At 38.4% G+C, this 23565-nt stretch overlaps 1 protein-coding gene across 1 annotated transcript in view; it reads left to right on the top strand.

Moving 5' to 3' along the window:
- Positions 1 to 786: 786 nt before the first annotated feature.
- Positions 787 to 23565, top strand: part of tncb (tenascin Cb) — a 122872-nt gene continuing 100093 nt past the window's right edge. Inside the window, exon 1 of the mRNA XM_054773135.1 lies at positions 787 to 931. The gene's annotated coding sequence lies outside the window, so the exon portion shown is untranslated. The remainder of the gene's footprint in view (positions 932 to 23565) is intronic.

Genomic DNA, 23565 nt, shown 5'->3' on the forward strand with positions numbered 1-23565 from the left:
ATTGGAAATAAATAAGGTACTTGTTCAGATATTGGGCAACTGTCGTGTTGCTGTGAGAGGAATTTGTGAAAGCTTATTTTCTTGCTGCGGTGGGGTCTCGTGATGCCCCGCTAGCGTTCGTGCAGAGGTGTCATTGCCGAGCTTAATGGAACGCATCCTTTTATGGTTTCTTTCCTGCTGCGGAACTGTGACGACTTGAGCTGCATTGCGTGCGGCGGTAATCGTTAAAGACTCGTAGTACTACTCAAAGACACGGGGGACATCTGTCATTCAGATGAGGACAAATGTAGGTCAGTGCTTCTCGGGCCTGATTAAAGCAGCAAGACGAGCAAGTTACACAACATTTGCCGTTGATAATGTCCTCCATTGCTGAGGATCCTTGGTCTGTGCCTCACTTACTCTCACACATTGGATTGGCCAGCTGTCAATCAATCACACAGGCCCACCGTCAAACATCCCCAACAGATGGCCAGTCACCACCACCGCCACACGCGTACACCCCCATCCAGCATGGATGGAAGAGACTGTAAGCTCCTTAGTTTTTTCATGCTTATCACTAATTTTGTTTCTTTTTTAATCAAAGCTGTTATAGTCATTTATTTTCTAACAAAACGCTCAGGAAACTAAAGCTGGCTTCCTTCCCCTTTATCCGACACCGTTACGGTCATGCAACAGATGAGAAATGTAAGGAAATGTCCAAACCAGTGCATAAGTCTGCGGGGGTGCTTAAGACAATAGCATGAGAGGGGGCTGAGGGACGGGTGTAATTTGGGGCAGGGCGGCGACCCCCGACACCCTGACCATGCGACGTGGAAGGAGGCTGAGCCAGAGCAGGTGTCTCTGCTGACATCTGCTGCAGTTCTCCGGGGAAACACAAGCACCCTGCAGCCCCAGCACTGACAATGCCACTGGAGTGCTCCGTATGAACAAGGTAGACGTCTTTTTCTTGACTTCATTTTGGGGAAGAAGCATTTGTGGCTTGTTGTTGGTGATGTTGTTAGAAAAGTAAAGACTTTGATGTGAAAATGTAAATATCTTTACTACTGGAAAGATGAAGATGCTTGTTCAGTGAGTTTTGGCGGCAGAGGGATCGTACTTCTCGCATTGGCTTTCAAGCTGTTGAATTTGTCACATTCGTTTTTTGTTTGATGAAATTATTCATGACACATGCTGCTCTCTCACTGCTCACTTGTTTGACACATTTCCACATTTAAGTGTTTGTGCTTTGAATTGTCTTCTGTTTTCCACCAAATTGGTTTTGTTGAACTTGTAGCTGACTGTCAAGAAAATATGGTTTGTTATTGCACTTATAAAATGTTTCGTGTCCATTATTTCATTTGATTTCACTGATATTAATTGTAATTATGCACTCACATACATCTGATAAGATACATCGATTTGCTATGATTATCTGCTCCACATGCTTATCACCTGATTCAAATAGCCCCTTGTGTATGTGGTTTCCTATATTAACTAACATTTTAGCATGAATAGTCAGACATTTTCTGTTCAGGTTGTATTGATTTGTCTCCGTGCATGCACTTTTTATGAAATTTGACCTCTCGTTATACTTTAAGAACTTGTTCAGTATCTTAGCTATTTTGAGGCCAGCAGATTTTCCCTTGACACTGACGTTTTTCTGCCGATTCAGCATTTGCGACCCCACAAATTTGCAGATGTTTACTCAACAAACATTTTTTTTCTCTGAAAATAGGCCATTATTTTCACATGAAACACATCATAAGTCAGTAATAATTTATAAATAGGTGCCGATACAGGTCACATGTACAGCATACATGTACCACTGTTAAAAGTCCATCATTTTTGCATGTTTATTTCTGTATGCTTCACTGATAATGTTTTTTTTGTCAAGCGTTGAGATTCCGCACTTTGTTCGGCAGTCCTTGAATGCACCAGAGTTTCATAGGATTAGTTTTTTGACAAAAATTATTACCAAAAACAGTGCACATTAACAAAGTAGTTGGTTTGCCGCAGAATGGGGTGCCCAAACAAAGCATCCATGCATTGGTGACTCAGTTTCTGTGAAGAATGTATCGTGGTTCTTTTAGAGTTGGGACACACTGATCAGGGACTCCTTTAATCATCATTGTATGTGTGTGTGTGTGTGTGTGTGTGTGTGTGTCGTTTATTTGTTCATGAAACGCACCCCGAACGATAAACAACTCTGTATGTGTCTGCTTTATTCCTGTTATGGAGCAGTGTGCAGCCTGTGCTGATGAGGCGTTCAAGTGCACTGTTGAGTTTTGTTGTATTTGTTGAGTGTCAGAGGAATCTGTGCTTTTTAAAATTAAATACGACTGCAAAAAATGTTGCAAACGGCAGAACTTAGAAAAGAAGGCGGGAAACACTGTTGAATTCAAGAAAAAAGTGGTAGCAAAGTAGGAAGGTAGCGTCTGTTACAATACGACTGTAATGTAAAGGTTCCTATTTAATACAGGTTGTAAGGGGAACGGTTTAAGTGAGACACATAACAGAAAGTAAGGTAGGCCAGTGTGTGTTATGATGACTATACCTGCTTACCTTATCCATTTCATTGCTCACTTCTAAGTATTTCTCTTTGTTTTCTACATGTAAAACTATTAGGGATGTCCCAAACCACATATTTTGGCTGCCGATCTGATTGTTTTATAGTCTTGCCGATCTTTTTGTTTGTTTGTTTGTTTTATTAATAATATTATAAGCTTTTGTTACAAACATGAATTTGTGGGATTACACAGCATGACCAACAATATTGTTTGGCTTTTGTAACAAACCTCTGTGAGTCAGGTCCCTAATCCAATAAAATACCCAATAAAAGATCAAATTGGACAAAATGGGCGCGCAAAATACTTTTAGGGTAGGACTAATCATTTGACATGGTTATAGATCAATGTGTGCTGTGATTTAGAATAAGATTTTTTAACAAACTCTCCTATGAAATCCGTTTTATTTTTTTCCAAATTCCGTTTTCTCAGTTTAAATTTTTTTAGAAATCAGTTTTTTACCTTTTCCACTTATTTTACCAGCATAGAGTGTGTGATATTTGGGTTAGTGACACAGATGTCACAGATGTAATTCCAATCGTGTTATTAATGTGAGATATTTTAATGACACTCTTATTTTGTTTACACAATTAGACAAATGTGACAAAGAGCGCTCTTATTTTGAAGGCCGGAATGTTGTGCGCGTGTGTTGAGAATGGCAGTTGACGGTTGATACGCGCTGGGTGCAAGATAAACGTGCCTCCCGTCTTTTTTCGCTCAGAACCTGCACGTCGTCAGTGGGAAATGTAAAATGGTCCTTACATGAAAGCAGTAAAACACAACACACTGAAAATATACTGAACACACACACACACACACACACGCACAGCTGCACTAGCTAAAGTGAACCCCGCTAGCTTCCATTCACGCTCCGTAACAGAGGAGTTTCCAAGGTTTTTCGCCGCCGTTTCGACATGTTTAGTAGTGTTTGTGCGGCCTCTATTATCAACCAGCGGTTAGAGCGGCACTTCCCGCGCGAGCTCCCTACACCATGACGCAGCAGTCCGGGCACAGTGAGAGGGAACTAGCGCTGTAGCTATGGAGCCGAACATCCAAGGTCCAATGAGAAACTTTGCCACGGTACAAAGCAGACATGTCTACGTGTTGGTGTTGCGTTTTCTTCTTCTTGCGGGTGGCACGAGTCGAGTGGCAACCAGCTTTGAGGCGCATCACTGCACCTACCATGTTGGAGTGTGGCTCAGATTTACAAAACTGATACGGCAACCGAGCGGAAGCCGATATTATCCGATCTTCACAAATACAGCGGATCGGCAGCCGATCACGATTCTGAAGATCTGATCGGGACATTCCTAAAAACTATAACTACTCTCTGTACAACAGTATGTTTTGTGTTCATATTTTTGTTTGTCTGGAACAGATTCATTGGATTTGCATTGTTTCTCATTTCTCAAAATTGATTCGGGATTCATACATTTCAGTTTTTGTCTGACCTTTTGGAATGGATTCATGATGAGCGTGTGAGTCATATTTAGGGCTTAAACCTGGATTGTTTTACGAGAAAACAATGGCAATTCACTTTTGTTGTAAATGTTCATCAGAAATCAGAGTAGAACGTCAACGTCAAGCTAGCAGGAGGGTTTGGAGGGAGAAGAGCAAGCCGTGTCTTAAAAACAGACATTTTTATGGTTTATGGTTTTAGTTTTGTAGCATGGAAATCTACGGTATTGCTACAGCAGTTAGCATAGCAACACACATGCGGCCACGCTGCCCCCTCTATTGGGGTCTGTAGCTCTTGTGTTAATGGTAATGTTGCGTTAAAATAGAAGCTGTTTGTTTGAGCAAAAAATGTTGGGTACACTTTCTAGTTTTGTAAATTCTGTAGCTTTGTCCGTGAAAAAAATATATATATAAATTAAGAGGATTCGACCCAGATCTTTTCAAGACATTAAAGAAAGAAATCGTTGGAAGCTCCTTCTCATGCAATATTGATGCCGTCATGTTTACTCATCAACCCACTTTCCCTCCGAATCCAATCAAGCTGACAAACCCTCAAGGCCATTGATTCAGACGCGCCATCTACCGGAGTTTGCCTTCCATTGACCCCAGCGTATTTCTAAAAGACTTTGTAGTTTCATCCAAGCCTCTGTGGACTTTAAACAGATCAACTATTTTTTTTAGAGTATCTTACTCACTAAAAGACATTGATCCCCTCTCCCCAGAGCTTATGTATAATAAGACAATGATATGATGGACAGTGTGGGGGGTGGCGGGATGATGATGTGTTGGGGGAAGTCATGCTGATGATGGGACAAAAGGGGGGCGGGAAGCTTGCATCACACTCCATGTGTGTATTATGAATGAAAAAGCACTTGCGGTTTGACCTATTTAGAAACTCTTGCAGAAGACTTGTCAAGTGTGTATACGACGAGCGAACGTGCAACCTTTATGACTTTAGATTTTATGAACATATCCGATATTGCCATACTATCAATATCTGTGAACGAGCGGAAGGAAAAAACGTGTTGTCGTGATGTGATGAAGTGTCATACAATGCGGCTGCAATGTTTTATGTAGGACTGGACTCGTGTTTTTACTGTCATAGAGAGCAGTGGTTCTCAACTGGTTCTCGGCCCTTCATGACAAGCAGCGACCCAAATTGCAGAACATTTTTCAACTGAAATTTCTCACTTGTCTTTCCCCTCCAGCTCAGCCATACCAGAAACACGGCACGTACCTCGTGTTTGCGTACCAAGTGAATAGCACAGACAAGAACGTGAAATACTTTCACAGATGTTGGTTTGTATCACTATTTTTGTATGATGTCCCCCCCCCAGGCAAAGACCCATGACCCACCAGTTAAGAATCACTGATATAGAGGATCTTTGCCTTGTATTTTTGTAGAGACAGAAGCGAATTGTGAAAAATACAGCGGAACCTCAGTTAGCGTACGCTCCGGTTTGCATGTTTTTCGGTTAACATAAGAAACTTACAACAAAATTTTGCCTCAATTTGCAGACATTTTCCAGTTAGAGTACAATATGCTGCGCATCTTTTCATGCTATTGATACACTGCAACTGTGCAACTGTGTTCTTAATGCGTTTTTATCACAAAACATCCTTGTTAGCAGCTTGCTAATACATGGAAACAGGAAGTGGAAGTATGGCGTCATCAGCGGTTATGCTAACTAACCCAGTTATGCCACAAGACTCAAAAATGTTAACACAAAACCCGTTTTTATAGTTTTACAATTACATTTTTAGATGCATAAACCAATTCAAAATGAATATAAATGACGAATGAAAAAGATAAATTAACATTTAGGGTTACTTTTACCGTCACTGAAGATGTGGAGACATGTTGACAAAGACACGATGTGGCAGCGAAATCAACACGGACACCACCTTGGTGTTTTGCTATTTCTTGAATTCAGTAGTGTTTCTCACCTTCATCAGAATGCTGGCACCATTTTGGCTTATTTTGCAGACGTGATCAAAAGAAATGCAGAGACTGGAATTCAAGGAATAACTCATGGCAAAACACGAAGGTGTTGATCCCACTGCAACATAATGTCTTTGTCAACAATCACATCTTCAATGAAGTTAATAATCTTAAATGTTCGTTTATTCCTTTCACTCATCATTTATATGTATTTATATGCATTTAGAATGTATATATAATTATAAAACTATAAAAACATGTTTTGTGTTAACATTTTTAGCTTTCTGGAACGGATTAATTGGATTTACATTACTTCTTATGGGAGACCTGTATTTGGTTAGAGTACATTTTGGTTAGAGTCGAACCTTCGGAAACAGAAAAATGATGCTAACCAAGTTTCCACTGAACAGTCTTTAATGAATAGCTCACGTACAGCGCAATACTAAACTGCAGAAAATCAGGTACTCACAGGACATAGGAGTGGCGGTGTCAGGAAATCTTGAAAGAACTAACCAAAAGCTACAACTTAAGAATTGTTAGGTAAAAAGAGAAAAGTGCCGGAGGATGAGGAATCGGTGTTTAGACCGCAACTGGAGAAACCGGAGCAGGAAGAGAACGGGATATAATGCTCACGGTTTTTGGTAACGAGAAAGACGAACAATCTGGTGTCTTCCTGCTGCAGCCGCTGTGCTTTTCAAGATCACTAGTTTGGAATTGGTGCATGTCGTTGCTCCACCCCAGAAGGACATACGGAACGTAATCTGCAGAGGAAACACAAAAAAGGAACCAGTAGAGAGAAACGATGTTCAGTTCACAATTCACTGCAACAAAAGCAAAATACAAAGTAAATACAAAGTAGGTCACATGGGCGACACAAGGCTGGAAGGCGTCGAAATGAGCAACAAAAGGCTAAAGCGGCTGTACTGCGCAACGATGGGCATTTAGGAAGAACTCAATGGGAAAACACGAAGAAGGTAAACATCAGAAAACACGGCAAAGTGTCGACTGCGACGTCTTCCTGCCAGAACCACAGAGCTTATCAATCAACCTGATTGCAGACAGCAAGCCGTTGACGCTGCTGTGAAAATAAATCAGAAACAAAAATGAAATAACAGAGCGTAACACAGAACGTGGCAGTGGCTTGCGACATACTCTCATTTTATTCTGATCACACAATCTTTGTTTCTTGAAGCAACACACTCCCTGTTTGCATTCAGCACCTGCAAATACCAAATGTCAAGAGGTGAAATGGAACCTGGGTTATAAATACATTATATTTGCCTGCGTTATAGAGTGCTTTGTCTGTAAGACAGCACGTCTCGACAGTCCTAAAGTAAGGAGGTGGACGGAGAAAGCGGGAGAAAGACAACGCAGAGAGAAGAAAAATACACATAAACGACTGCAAAAATATAGGTAAGTAGACAAGGCACTTCGATAGTTGACAAAAGGAAGCAAAGGAACTATTCAAACTAGCACAAAAGGGTGAAGGTATAGGAATGAACGAGCAATTCACGTGACAAAGAAGAAGCAAAGCAGGCTGGTGTCTTCCTGCTGCAGCCACATGGCCTGTAAACCCCTAATGTGCAATCAGGTGGCTCCGCTCCAGTAGCCACTGAAAGAATCAGAGCAGGAGAGCTTTACTATACATTAATCCCTCGTTTATCGCCTTTAATTGGTTCCAGACCTCACTGTGATAAGTGAATTCCTGTGAAGTAGGATTCTTTATTTATAAATGGAATATTTTCACAGTTTGAGCATAGTAAACCTATTCATTATTCAAATTATTAGAGCCCTCTAGACATGAAATAACACCCCTATAGTCATCGTACACTTCTATTACAAAATACAGTAGACATAATAAGAGAAAATAAGACATAAATAAGACTCATGCTCGTGTGTGCTACTGTAAATGTGTTCTGGTGCTCGGGGAGCTCAGTGGGAGGGCAGTAAGTGACGTTGGGGGTTCAGAGTTCAGTGTTAGCTAGGCCTACTACGGCCTACTAATAATAGGCCGTATTCAACCACAAAACAGCATGATTTGTTAATATATTTTGGAATTTTTATTTTTTTCAATTGATTATTATTGATATTATTATTGATATTATTGCTAATAATATTCCAAGACCATATAGGAATACGTGTAATGACCTTAATGCTGAGGTTGCATCACTTCACTGTACCTGTACCATACATTTTAGGGCTGTGAGTTGTTGGAATCCATGATTAAAAGCAGTATTACAGTATTTGTGGGGATAGGGGTCCCCCCAGCCTGAAGGCAGCTGATCTGGCATCAGTCTGTCTGGGGACAGGATTAGGGGGAGCATGGAGGTGAAGACCCTGGCTGAGCCACACATGCAAACAAGCGCATTAGCAACCGGACCACTTATACGACATATATGACTGTAGTAGCGTTGAGTTTTCAGTATTTATGAAATATAGTAAATACACAGTGGCCATTCATGGCATATGCTACAATAAAGAAATGATACCCTTATTGGGATTGACCACATTTGTTGTAAAACATGTTTACAATATATATATATATATATATTCTATAGGTTTTATTGACACCAACCCTGTATTTTATTTCCGTCAGCCTATAGATAATAGGAATGTTCTTTTCCTTTGACTTAGTTAACAAATGTTCAGATTAGTGCTCATCCCTAAAGTCAGATCATCCCAGATCGTGCAGGATTTTGCCATTTTTGCTAATTGAGTTCCTCGGAAAACACAAATAATATCTTAAAAGCTTGCTTACTGACTTAGCATGGAAGCTAGTAGCAAGCAAACAAGGCAACAAGGAAGTCGTGGTAGAGAATGGACAACTACACGCTTGAGAATGAGACAATATGCCGATTGCGTCCGCTTGCATCGTTACTCCGACCTCAGCCAGCCTGCCTGCCAAAAAAGTGTAAAGAGGAAACCACAACAATAAAAGTCTGCACTGCTAACAAAGCAGTTAAGAGCTTGTAATACTGGAAATATCTTTGACATCCATGGGAATTGTTTTGGAATTTGAACAAACTAGAAGTCGACCGTCATCACGTAACGGATTGTGGTAGACTTTGGAGGCTTCATGGAACGGGTACCCTTTTATTACGATTTATAATTATTCCTAATTATAATTGTATTTCTTTTAATTTTATAAATCAACTAATTCATTCATGAATGATACATTACAGAATAATTGAGAATTAATTTAATCTTTTTAATTTATAATTATTATAGTAATTTTTTATCATGTATAATTCTATAATATATAATTAATATAACAAATGAATAAATTAGTTGATAAATTAAATTAGACAGAGCTGCCTGTTAGTGGTGCGCTTGAGGCAGGGACCAATAAAAAAACGATTATCACGTTAGTCAGGATCCGATATCGATACTACCCATGGTATTGATGCTAGTGATATTTGCATCAATCCACCCATTAAATATAGAATGCAAATATTAGATTAACCAGTTTGAAAATAGAGTAGGCCAAAGCGCACACGCACACACACGCGCGCACACAGCCCTCCAGCAAGGAGATATGCAGGAGATTTAGTTCCCCTTTGAATATGTAATGAGTTTATCATGCACGCTGAGCTGCTGGTAGATTTGTAGCGAAGCAGCTGCGATCCACGTGGCAAACGCAGGATTATCTGCTGCACAAGATAACGAGCACAACAAAGCTGGCGAGATGGCTTCAGGCCGAGGAAACTGTGGCCGTTCAGCAGCCGAGAAGCCGTTTCCACTGACATGTTACCTTTGCATGCCTCCAGGCCATGCTCCAGTTTCAGGGGTGGGTTGCCTTGGGGGAGGTACCGCTGGATCAAGAGCATTAGCTAACGTCCTCAGAGGAGACAGCACAAGTTCTAAGCTGGGCTTTGATCGCCGTCAGGCTCCTGCTAAAGTGAAGTTACGACAGCGGAGATGGTATTTAACACGTTCAATATGTCATTTATCATTCGGAGCACTATTGTGCAGCTTCCACGTCAACTTCTAAAAAGCATTCGCGTTGAAAGTCAATGCATAGAGCATAGAGCACAGAAAAGACATTGGAGATGTTTATTGTGTAATACTACTAATTCATGTCATATATGTATGTATGACATGTGTATATGTCATGCTACATTTATTCCGTATGTAAAAATGCCAGCACAAACGTACTTTGAATTGAACAAGAGCTTTTGCAGGGTACCTCTCAAGGCTGGACACATAAGATAAAAATGCAAACATAAATACATAATGATACTATTTTAAATTGAATGGATAGAACATAAATAACATCATATACATATGTAAGTCTTATTACTGATTACACGTATTACTTTATATATTCGAATTTATATTATGATGCATTATATATTTAGTACATTTCAGTTTTTATTAATGATTTAATTTACATGAGTTTGTACATTACTATTATTTATTAATTAAATAATTATTAGAAGTATTCTTTTAATATATTCTTATTTACATTGTGAGACATTATATATTTTTTTATTTAGTACATTTACATTTTTACAAATGATTTAATTTTCATTATTTGTACATTATTATGATTTATTTATTAAATAGTTATTAATTACATTAAACTTTTTTGCATAATATATGTTCAGGAGGTCCTGAGGTCCTTGAGGTCCAATTTTTTTTAAAGGATTATATTTTCATTATTTTTACAATATTGTTATTTATTAATTTAAAAAATTAAAACTTTTTTGTACCATGTATGTACAAGGTGAAAATTTTAACATAGAACATACATACATTATCCAACAAAGTTGAATTACTAATTATTTAATTAGAGAAAATAAATGATTCTCCCAATAATTAAAAAATGAAATTATTAAATAAAATAATACATAAAAAATAATACATATAATGATGTACATAAACATATTTAAATAAAATCATCAAATAAAAAAAGAAAATATTGATTTCTATATATTATTATATATATAAATATCTGTTATATATATATTATATAAATTGTATTGTATTATACATGGATTTTTGCTTATGTGTCCAGACTTTAGGGACACTGTATTAATTCAAAATGACTGACACAGTCAAATTGATTGCATGTCGTTTTGCTATTGTGACAAATACGTCACGTCAGTCTTTCCACCGCAATTTGAAGGCTAAAAGCCCGATATTTTCCTAGCTTGTTTTCAAATCATTAATTTAAGAAGTATAGCAAGAAGAGTTGAATTGTGATATTTGACAGCTTATTAAAGCGTTGCAATTGTTAAATGGATTTAAAATCAACTCTAATGGCAAAATATAAACTTTTGGAAATGAAACACTGCCATTTTGGGGAGGCCATATACTGGGATGGTCACATGACTGTCACATGGCAAACACTCCGAACTGTTTCCTATTCGTCGCTTAGTGTCCAAGTCAAGCACAAACCTGTACAGTACACGTGTGAACACGTTTCAAGTGTTGATCTTATGAGTTTAAGCAGTGGTGTCCAAAGTGCGGTCCAAGGCTGTTTTTTTTATTGGTCCATGGCCCATTCTAAAAATATAATTGAACAAGAAAACTAAAAAAAAACAAAACAACAACAACAACAAAAGAATAAAATCCAAATATTAAGACAAAAATGTTGTAATCGAAAGAGAAAAAGGTGTAATTTTACGAGAATAACATGGTAATATTATGAGGAAAAATAATGTCATTTTAGTAGCATAAAGTTCAAATATAGAAGTAAAAAAATATAGATTTTTTAAAGTTGTAATATTATAATGAACAAAAAAAAAATTAAGCTGAAAATTAGATAGCGGAAAAAGTTCTGTAATGCGATGAGAATAAAGGCCAAATATTACGAGAATGGAAAAAGTCATAAAAAAGAAGAACATTTAAATATTTGGGGGAAAAAAACAACAGCAGAAATGGAAAAAAAACTGCTGTAATTTTACAAGAATAGTCCAAATATCACAGGAAAAAAGCTGTCTTAATTTTACTAGAATAATCTTGTAATATTACGAGGAAGAATAATGTCATTTTAGCAGCATGGAGTTGAAATATTCGAGAAAAAAAATGTTTTTTTGAAGTCTTAATATTACAAGAAACATACGAAACATAATAAGTTATAACATGGAAATAAAGTCAAGCCTATTTTGGGACTAAAGGTATAATATTACGTGTACAAAATTTACAAAGACGATTTAAGAAGCCATATCATGAATTTGTTTGTGCCAGGAAAAGCTACATAGAAGCTACATAGAAAGAAAAACGAGAAAAAAAGGGGGGAAAAGTGAGGTTCATATTAATAATGCGCTTTTTCAACTATATCACAAAGCTGACATGCAGTTTTTTCTTGAAATACAGTATATACAGCGTAACTTCTCAGAATATCTACACGTGTTGCTTTGCAAAATATGAAAGTGGCCCTTGCGTCCTTTCATTTTTCTCGTATATGCGGCCCTCGCTGGGAAAAACGTTGGACACCCCTGGGTTAACGCGAGTGGTACAATTCCATTCATGTGTGTGGAGTTATATCTGCTTCTATGATTAGTGGTATTATCTTCCAGGATATGAGGAAAATCTTCCAAATGACTTTTACAAGAGTTTTTGTTGGCAGACCTGGAGGTTACTGAAAAGTGCCCTTTTGACTCTCAGTTTAACCGCTTCCTAAGATCTAAGAAGCCACCACGGAATCACTTTGCAGACCAGCCAATGAATCAAAGACCACATGGACATGAGACAACATGACGTAAGAAGTGTTAGTTTACTCTGTCTCTTGATTCAAAATGACTATCATTTCACAAATAAACATCTACAGATTTGATAATGTGGCATTTAGTGTAGAAATTCTATTTTTACTGTATCTGATAGACGGTCCCGAAAGTGTGGAAACATTGTGTTGCTATGGTAACTGATATGCAATGCGTGTATCAATAGACACACGCTATACATTCACGTAATTGCAGACGTGTCAGCTAAAAGCTAACCTTAGTTAGCGGACGCCCTGGTTAGTGTGCTTTTAGGTTAAGGTCAAAAAAAGGACACCAAAATATTGCCTTGGTTTCCATACATTTTCCGGTTACCAAACAAGATGTTGCACAGCTTGTCGTGTTATTAATACACTGTATTAGTCCAGCTGAGTTCTTAATGGATTTTTATCACAAAACGTCCTTTTTAGAAACTTGCTAATAAATGGAAACAGGAAGCGGAAGTCAGGTCCGCCACAAGGTCCTGTGCTGTCATCAGCACTTGACCCTGTAGTTATGCCAAAAGTCTCAAAAATGTTACCACAAAACACGTTTCGATAGTTTTACAATTACAATTTCACATGCAGAAAACATTTCTACGACTAAAAGGGATAAATGAACATTTAAGGTTGCTTAAACGACTTCCGCTTCCTGTTTCCATGTATTAGCGAGCTACTAACGAGGACGTTTTGTGATGAAATACATTAAGAACACCGTTGGACTCACGCAGTGTACAGTGGAACCTCGGTTAGTATCTGCCCTGATTAGCATGTTTTTCACTTAACGTCAAAAATGTATGGAAACATTTTGGTTAGCTGTCGTCTTATTAATACACTGTGTGACAACTGTGTTCTTAATGTATTTTTTTTTTTACAAAACGTCATTAGCTAATAAAGAAGCTAGCTTGCTAACGAAATGGCAACCAGAACCGGAAGTCAGCTACATAGCTTTTCTATGATGTCATCAAAGATATTAACACAAAACACGCTTTTTTAATTGTCTTACATCCTTAAAACACTTCTAAATGCATATGAATGCTGAATGAAAGGGATAAATGAACATTTAAGTTTGCTTTTAACTTCACTGAAGATGTGATTGTTGATATCAGTTTTCCCAAAGACGCAACGTGGCAGCAAGACACAACACGGACACCATGTTCCTGTTTTGTAATCAATTATTTCTTGAATTGTATTCAGTAGTGTTTTTCACCTTCTTTATCAAAACACTTTCTTTGGCTCCATTTTGGGTTATTGAGGTGAGAAACACGGTTTAATTTAAGAAATAACTCATGGCAACACACAAAGGTGGTGTCTGTGTGGTGTCTCGGTGCCACATCATGCCTTTGGGAAAAGACGCATCAAGAATCACGTCTTCAATGTGGGTAAAAGTACCCGTAAATGTTTATTTATCTTTTTCATTCATCATTCGTATGTATTTATATGCATTTGGAAATGTTTACTGCATTCCATTCTAGTCCATTTTCTTCCGCTGATCCAGGTCGCGGGGGCATTAGTCTCAGTAGGGAAGTCCAGACTTCCCGGTTCCAGTTCCACCGGGAGGACACCAATTCGTTCCCAGGCCAGCTATGACACATAACCCCTCCAGCGTGTCCTAGGTCTGCCCGGCTGGGCATGCCCGTAACACCTCACCAGGGAGGCGTCCGGGAGGCATCCGAACTAGATACCCGAGCCACCTCAAACGGCTCCTCTCGATGTGAAGGAGCAGCAGCTCGACTCCGAGCCCCTCCTGGATGCTCCTCACCTTATCTCTTAGGGTGAGTCCAGCTACCCTACGGAGGAAACTCATTTCAGCCACTTGTATCCGAAATGTCATTCTTTCACAACCCATAGCTCATGACCATACTGTAGGTGAGGGAGGGAACGTAGATCGACCGGTAAATTGAGAGCTTTGCCTTGCGACCACATTACTACAGACGCTGCGTCGATCCGCCTATCGACCTCACTTTTTCGCACTCAACAAGTCCCCGAGATACTTGAACTCCTCCACCCGGGGCAAAACCTCACACCCAAACTGGAGGATGCAATCCACCCTTTTCCGACTGAGAACCGGTGGCCTCGGATTTGGAGGTGCTGAGTCTCATCCCAGAAGCTCAACAACCACCCCGATAAACGTCACAGACTGCGAATAGCAGAGACGAGATCCTCGGGCCCCCAAAATGGGCTCCCACCTCGTGGCCATAGCTCCAATCGGCTCCAATAATTATTATTAGAATTATATTGTAATTTCTTATTAGTTGACGAGATATACTTACACGGTTTAATTGTTTGGAACTAAATAAAATGGAAATCAGAAGTAAATGAGTGATTCAAGATAACTGAATAAATAATAAACACAGGAGTAAAAACTAACAGAAACCTTGGATGATGTAAAAATATACTGTAGATTAAGCAGTAACTTATTAATGAGGGTATAAATTAATGAAATATATTGCTTATGATAGTGTGGAGATTGGCATACAATTCCTACTTCTGACTAATTTGTAACGAGTTGTTAAATGTGCTGCTGTATTGTTCATCAGTGTGGCAAAATGTTTGCAATTCCAGATCTTCATGTTCAGCAATCAGTTTTTGTTTTTTGTGCCTTTCATTTTCCTTTGGCTTCCTCTGCTGCTTGCTTCGGTCACGTGCTTTCTTGGCTGTGTTCCGTTTTGTTCGGTTGCACATCAACGTTGACGTTTGTTCCTGTCAGCTTCCTTCAAGCTAATTCTTATATAAACAAAATAATGTAGTGTCGTTGAGAACGGCTTCCCTGCCCCTAGTTACTTGTATGCCATGTATTGCACAGATGTTCGGAATTAGCCCTTTGGTTTTGGGCATCCTGTTTTCCTTCATATTTTTCTGTGGTATCTCTTAACAAGCTCTCCTGTGGTGAGGCGTCGTGGCATGGGTGGGGTGGGGTGCTTGCCAGCTCCAGCTTCACTTGGTTTAGTGACCTAGTTAGAAGCGCTGTGTAAAAATGTCCTTGATATGGTTTGCTCTGAACTCTTAAGGAAGTCAAAAACCCCATTCAGGCATGCGTGACCCTGTGGGGACCCGATCGGCTTTCAAGAACAAGAACTGGCCGCAGTCACTTACGGTTGGCAGTGGAAAAAGAGAATTCATTCCCCAAAAAAGTAAAAACCTCGACGTGCTTCTTTTTGACGGTTTTTCCCAAAAGTGTAAGTACCCGCAGAAGGTCTGATGTTGGATCCAAAGAGGTGCCCCCTCAATCCCTCAGCTTTGTGGCGATGTTTTTACCCATCAGCAAGCTTTGTTAACCAGAAACCGTCTGGAATGTGTCATTTCTTCTAAAAAAAGACATATCCAGAAAGAATGCTTTTCTGTACAAGGTGTACATGTATGAAAGTAAAGACTTTGATGGTTAAGTGAAAATGTACACATATTTACTAGTGGATCAAAGCTAATGAAGATGCTTGCTCAGTGAGTTTTAGTGGCATTGGAAGGGCTAAATGTTAGCTTTAAACGCTGCTTAGTATACTACATTAGTGTTTTGTTTTATTCAGTTATTCATGGCCAGTGTTGGACAAATGAATTTAAACAAGTAGTTACTTTTCCCAAAAAAGGAAATGAATTAGTAACAAAGTTATTCCTTCATAAATGTACCGTGTATTTTAAGAAAAAACTGCATCTCAGCTTTGTGATATAGGAAAAAAAACATATTATGAGTAAGAATTTCGGTCTTTGTTCTTTTTTTCCCACTATTTCAACTTTTCTGCTTACATAATCTTCTCAGATATTCTTTTTGTTGTATTATGATTTTATTCCCATCATATTTTCACTTTATTCCCATAATATTATTATTACCATAACTTTTCCCCCAACCTAATTCATATAAAATGAAACTATTACTATTACCATTACCACTATCATACTTTTCCAAAAATTACAATGTTACTTTGTTTTGTTTGTTTCTCATAATATTATGACTTTATTGGTTTAATTTGGTTTGGACATACAGACGTTTTACTTTGGTATACATCACATATTACAACTGGCCATTCCAAGAAGCTGAGCTTATTCAATCCCAGCCCCGCTTTGTTTTCCATCATTTGCTAATACATTTATTCACTTCCTATTCAGCATGTGCCCCTCTGCAGTTCCCAAATCATAAAACAATACAACAATGTGCTACAATGAAGTTGAGGTTTGTAAATCAATATAAGTACGTTGTATAGCACTCCTAAACAAAAGTTGATGTAATCATAAACAATGAAGACGTTAATAGTTGACACATACTGTGCATTGTTGGAGTGGAGTTGTTGACTGAGTACAAACAATGTGCTGTAATATTTCAGATACGAAATAAGAAATGGAAAGTAATGTGTAAGTGTAGTTGTCATGTGACATAGCGCTGTACAGGTATTTCCCTGTGGATTCTTCTTCCTTGTGCTTTGTAAACATCAACTGCTTGTATTTGAAATGGCTCATTTTAGTGCATTGTTGGAGTCCTTTACTCATAACTTGATTCCACACACTGACAGGCTGAAGGTTTTTGGCGTTGTTTGTGCATGTTAGTGTTTGACGTTACATTTCTCTTGATGAGAATAATTGTATTACGTTTTTGGGTGGCAGGTTATTTTTTGCTTTATTCATAATTTTAGCTGTTTGAAAGTTTACCAGGTCAACAAATTTGAATAATTGTGATTTTAGAAATAAAGAGTTGGTGCGCTCTCTGTGAGCGGCAATCATGGATTATCCTGACTAACCTTTTCTGAAGTACAGTTAGTGAGTGAAGTGTATTTTTATAGTTATTTTCCCACATCTCCGCACAATAACTTAGATATGGTAAAACCAGAGAACAATAGAGAGTATGGGGTGATTTTTTTTGTCCAGAACGTATTTGCTGTGTTCAGTATTGAAGTATTTTTTGCCACTTTATGTTTTATGTTTTTAATGTGGGATTTCCAATTCATTTTGTCGTTTATAATCACGCCTAGAAATAGATTTCTGTTGACCTTGTGTTGTCTATGCCGTGTCGTCGTATTTGTTTCATAAGTATACTTTCTGCAATTACCAAATAACATTATTTTAGTTTTACTTTTAGAAAAATATAACATACTTTCTATTTAATATTTCAATTATTCAATTATATATCAATTATTTTTCCTCCTAATATTATGATGTTATTCTCATAAAATGATGACTTTTTCTTATTAGATTACAATGTTTTATGACTTTATTCTGGTAAAATTGCATTTTTTTTCTTCTTAGAATACGACTTTTGGATTTTGACTTTATTTTCATAAAGTTACAGCTGTTTTTTTCAATTTGGAATTTTTAACTTTCTTTTTGTAAATTTTCTTCTCTTAATATTCAGACTTTATTCCCATAATATTTTGACTTTATTCTCATAATATTATAACATTTCCCCCAGCCTAATTTTCCAAAAAATTACAGCTTTATTCATTGTTTTGTTTGTTTCTCATAATATCACAAGTTTAAAAAAAATTAATAACTTTTTTCTTTAATATTTCAATATTATGCTACTAAAATAACATTATTTTTCCGAATAATATTATGACTTTAATCTCATAAAATTAAAATTAAATTAAAATAAAAACTTTTTCTTATTAGTTTACTACTTTTTTCTCTTACTGTTTACTTTTTTGTTTACTTTATTCTTTCTCTTTGGACACGTTAAATTTAAGGTTACCTTAGTTGAAGACGTGATTGGTGGCAAAGCCACAGTGTGGCAGCAAGATCAACACGGACAGCACCTATGTGTTTTTTTTGTATTCAGTAGTGCTTCTCACCTCAAATCTCTGCTTTTGGCTGCAAAAATGGAGCCAAAGAAAGATGCAAGTGCCAGCATTTTGATAAAGAAGGTGAGAAACACAGTAACGCCGGTATTTTTAACATCATTACTCCCTCTACTGATCGTGACATGCGCTGGTCTCTGACTTGTATCTGACATTTGTCCATTTGTCCATTTGAGTTGTCTTCTGCTGACGTTCTTTCATTCATGTGGCTATATAGCATGTGTATATCGATATTGACTGCGTCGTGCAGCAGTTACCATAACAGCAACCCGGCTGCCCCTCTTACCAGCTTCCGGTGGTTTTGAAAAGGTTAACCTTTGTCTTGGACTGACCTGATGGCGGTCTCTGTTTAAAATCACTTTTTGCAGGCTTTTCCTCGACCTGGGAGAATGTGTCTGCCAGTAGAGCTAAATCAGTGCCAACTCCTTCTCATTCCCAGAGAACAAATGGCTGCATTATCCAGACTGCCTTCACTCTCAAAGAGCTCTTCCAAGCTGCTGAGCTACACACTTAACAACACATATGTCTACCATTGGACACACGTTTTTCCAAGAATGTTAAATTGTGACATCATAAACATCCACATTTTCAAATCCTTCCTTTTCTTTCTAATGGGAATGTTTCTTCAAGCTCATGCAGTATTTCTGACAGATGTCAGAATCTGTAATATCGATCCATGCTGGATCCCAATAGCGGATTAAGATTTTTGGATGCTAGTTATTTACTCACTGAGTTTGCAGCTGTCAAAGGCTTTGCCCTTGAAGGAGAGCCAGCGGGGGAAATAAGTATTTGATGCGCTGCTGATTTAGTAAGTTTACCCCCTTACAAAGACATGAACCATCCTGATATTTCTGCTAACTTTATTTTAACAGCGAGAGACAGAACACAAAGAATACAAATCGAGGGATTCTTCTTGGTTGTTGAAGATGTTTCAGTTCATATCTCTGGTGGGTGTGTACCCTGGGGGTGGTCACAATAGGGTTGTTGTCAGCACTTAATTTGCATCTCAAAAAGACGGGACACTGCTTTGAGGACAACCGTGTTAAAATTCCGGCTTGGAAGGACTGCTGGTGTGAAAGAAGCCATCTATGTTAAACAAGAAAGGCCTTTTATAAACAGCCCACTTTCACCTGTCATTCTAACATCTCTCCCCCAAATATTGTCTCATTCCACAAGAAGAGTGGCCACTAATGAGCTGTTTTGCCACCAGGCTGGCAAATACCTATGCCGAAACCCTGGCAACCACAACCACAACAAACCTATTGTGACCACCCCCACGGGACACACCCGAAGTCTGGATGGAGGAACACAGAGTCATGCGCTCTTTTTAAACTTTATTTATACCTTAATACGTCAACAGCAGTGCTCAGTTCCAATACCACTCGCACATTTTGCCGTAGTGCTCTTCACCACGCAATACTTCCTCATTGTCAACCAATCACGGTCATGGCGAGTGAGCCAGCGGAATTCTGAAACATCACAAGCAGTATTTTTATTTTTTGCACATTCCCTGTATTGTGCATTGCAGCTAGTTTTGCTATGATAAATGTGTGAATACTAAGAAGCATTCACACATTTAAAGTCTACACCATTTTCCATCTGTTTATTCCTCTATTTCTTATTCCGCCTAACTTTTTGTCCGCTAACTCTTCCCGCATTTTGCAGCCCATTCAAACCAATCCAAGATCAAAATGTTCAGCTCATTCAGGACCCGTTGGCTACATATCAGGACTTTCTCACTTTTACTGTAATTTCATATTTTCTGTGACAATTTTCCCATTGAAAATGAATGGGTAACTTATTTGGCACCCCCTACCGGTGGAAAATCACTTTACATTTTCCATTACTGTAGCATTCTGGCCAGTGGCAGAGCAGAGCGACTGGGCCAGAGCAGGAGGGGATAGAAAAGAAGAGAAAAGAAAACCGTGGGGGGAATGCGGGGACACGAGGGGGACAATATAGACAGAGACAAAAACAACAGCAACAACAATTGCAATGACAGTAACAACAGAAACCAACAGGAGTACATCAACAAATGTCTATAACGGCCATAAAGACCGTAATAGAAATAACGAAATAATATAAACAGCCAAAGTGATAATACTGAATTGAAACAGTCATACTAATTACTAAAACCTAATAAATCATTAATACGAAAATATTAACCATAATAGTGAACAGGATAACACCCTCGGTCACTCTCCGGCCAGCCCAGTGGCCACCCCCACGGCTGGGGGACCATTTTGACAAACACAGTTCTGTGGTGCAGAACATTAGTTCAGCCTAACTGCCGTTTCCGCTTGGACGCATTTGACTGCAGCACACAACTTTCCGTGTGGAGGAGCTGTGAATAAAACTGTGTCTTGCATGTTTTCTCATTATGCTGACTTTAACTTAAATTCTGAAGCCGTGATTCAGCACATACATCTGTTAATATTGGAAGCTCTCTGTAGCAGCCTGAGTGGGCGTGTAAACCAAGGAGTGACGATCAGCATCCACTCCCGTATTATCCCCTGAGTTGGGCCGCCATGGGGTGCTACGGGGTGGCCAGTGGTGGCCGTGGCATGAATGACATCTGTAAAGTCACGAAAGACGTAAAGCTAGTAGCCTACTATTTGCAGACGGTACTACTGGCTTCTGTTTTGAAAAAAGTACACAAGAGCTAATAAAAAAAAATCACAGATGAAATGACTATATTAAAAATATGGTTTGATAAAAACAGATTATCCCTGTACCTATGTAAAACTAAGATAACGCTATTTGGTCATAGCAAAAAGGATACAAATTGATGGAGTGGACATTGAAAGGGTGAATGAAAATACATTTCTGAGGGTCATTCTAGATGAAAAGATGAGCTGGGAACGTGACATTAAAAATATACAACATAAAGTGGCGAAAAATACATCAATATTGAATAAAGCAAAATTTGTCCTCGATCAAAAATCACTCCATACACTCTGTTGCTCTCTGGTATTACCATATCTAACATATTGTGTGGAGATATGGGGAAATAACTATAAAAGTACACTTCACTCGCTAAAGGTACTGCAAAAAAAAGATCAGTTAGGATGATCCCTAATGCTGCGTATGGAGAACATACAAATCTTCTATTTCTAAAATCACAGTTATTAAAATTGGATGATCTAGTTAATTTTCAAACAGCTATAATTATGCATAAAGCAAACAGTAATCTGCTACCTCAACATGCCATACAATTCTTCTCAACAAGAGAGGAGAAATATGACCTCAGAGAAAAATGAAACAAAACATTTATACACGAGAACAACGCTAAAAACCTTCAGCATTTCAGTAAGTGGAATTAAGTTATGGAACAGATTGAGCAAGGAACTCAAACAATGCACGAACATGAGCGATTTCAAGAAACAATACAAACAGTTGATGTTTGCAAAATACAAGGAAAAAAAGAGTCCCGAGGCACCCAGTTTCAAAATGCTACGTCTAAACAGTACTACACTCACCACTAACTCTTCATTCTTGTCACTTATTACTCTTCATTCGTATGTGAACTATGTTCTGTTCTATTTTATTTGCCAATGCTATGTCTAAACGCTACCACACTTATTACTAACTCTTCATTTTTGCGAGTTCATTGTCAGTATTCACCCATGATCAACTGTGTTTTGTTAAGTCTATTTCATACATACTGTATTATTTATTGTTGTTATTTATTATAAGTGTCATATGAAGTACGGTACAGTAACAAGAAATTTGACGCCTATTTTACCACATTATTACATCACCTCATCATTTTTCTGTGTATTCAACCAGAAGAGAGTGCATTTGGAATACAGGAAGTGAACAAATGTATTGCAATTGATGGAAAACGGAAGAGAGGTAGGATTAAATAAGCTTTGCTTCTTCCTACTCCTTTTGGACATGCGGCTATATGAATGGTAACGTGATGTATATGTAACCTATGTGCATGTTCAAATAAATTAAACCATTACCATTACCATTCTCCATTTTTACATTTCAAATTCTGCTGTTTTTTTGTCCGCTAACTAGTCCCACATTTCTCAACCGCTTCAGCCCCCCAGTCCAACATCAAAATGTTCAGCTCATTCGCAGGTCTTTGCCTGAGCAAAACAAAAACCTGTCACAATCCGTGAGTTAGCCAGCGTGAGAGTGTGTTTATGTCGTCACTTTTATGCCTTAGTTCCTGTTTCCATGCTCTTATTCGAGATTCAAGAGAGTTTTATTGTCATGTGCATGGTAAAACAGCAGTTATGCTATGCAATGAAAATCTTATTCTGTTCATTCTCCCAAGAAAAGAAAGAAAACACAAGAATAAATAAGAACATAAGAAACATAAACATATATACCAATAAATTAAGCAACAACAACAGAAGAGACATTAATACAAATAAATATACAAATAAATAAATAAATAAATAGATAAAGTGCTATGAGTGTGTGTTGCGTGCGGCGTGTGTGAGTGCTTTGTTGAGAAGCCTGATGGCCTGTGGGTAAAAGCTGTTTGCCAGCCTTGTGGTCCTGGACTTCAAACTCCTGTAGCGTCTGCCTGACGGTAGGAGTGTGAATAATGAGTGTTGTGGATGTGTGCTGTCCTTGATGAGGTTGTGTGTTCTGCGTAGGACTCTAGTTTTATATGTCTTGCAGTGAGGGGAGGGCTGCCCCAACAATGTTCTGTGAGGTCTTGATCACCCGCTGGAGTGCCTTCCTATCACGTGTTGTACAGTTACCGTACCAAACAGTGATGGAGGCGGTAAGGACACTTTCGATAGTACATCTGTAGAAGCAACTCAGGATTGTGGTGGACATGCCAAATTTCCTCAGTCTTCTCAGGAAGTACAGTCTCCTTTGGGACTTCTTCATAATTTGTTGGGTGTTGTGAGAACAGGTGAGGTCCTCGCTGATGTGTGTGCCAAGGAACTTGAAGGTTTTCACCCTCTCCACCTCAGTCTCATCAATAAACATGGGTTTATGCGGCTCCTTTTTCCTTGTTCTTGGGTCGATGATGATGATGGGTCTCATCTCTCGCATGCTGGGGTCCTCACCACAACACGGCAAGCCAGAACGTGAAAAAAACATACAATAACAATGTAACAACCCAACGTCCGTGGATGCGCCTCGTGTTCTGTCTGTGATATTCGCTTC

This window comes from Dunckerocampus dactyliophorus, chromosome 4, assembly GCF_027744805.1.
Source record: "Dunckerocampus dactyliophorus isolate RoL2022-P2 chromosome 4, RoL_Ddac_1.1, whole genome shotgun sequence".
NCBI lineage: Eukaryota > Metazoa > Chordata > Actinopteri > Syngnathiformes > Syngnathidae > Dunckerocampus > Dunckerocampus dactyliophorus.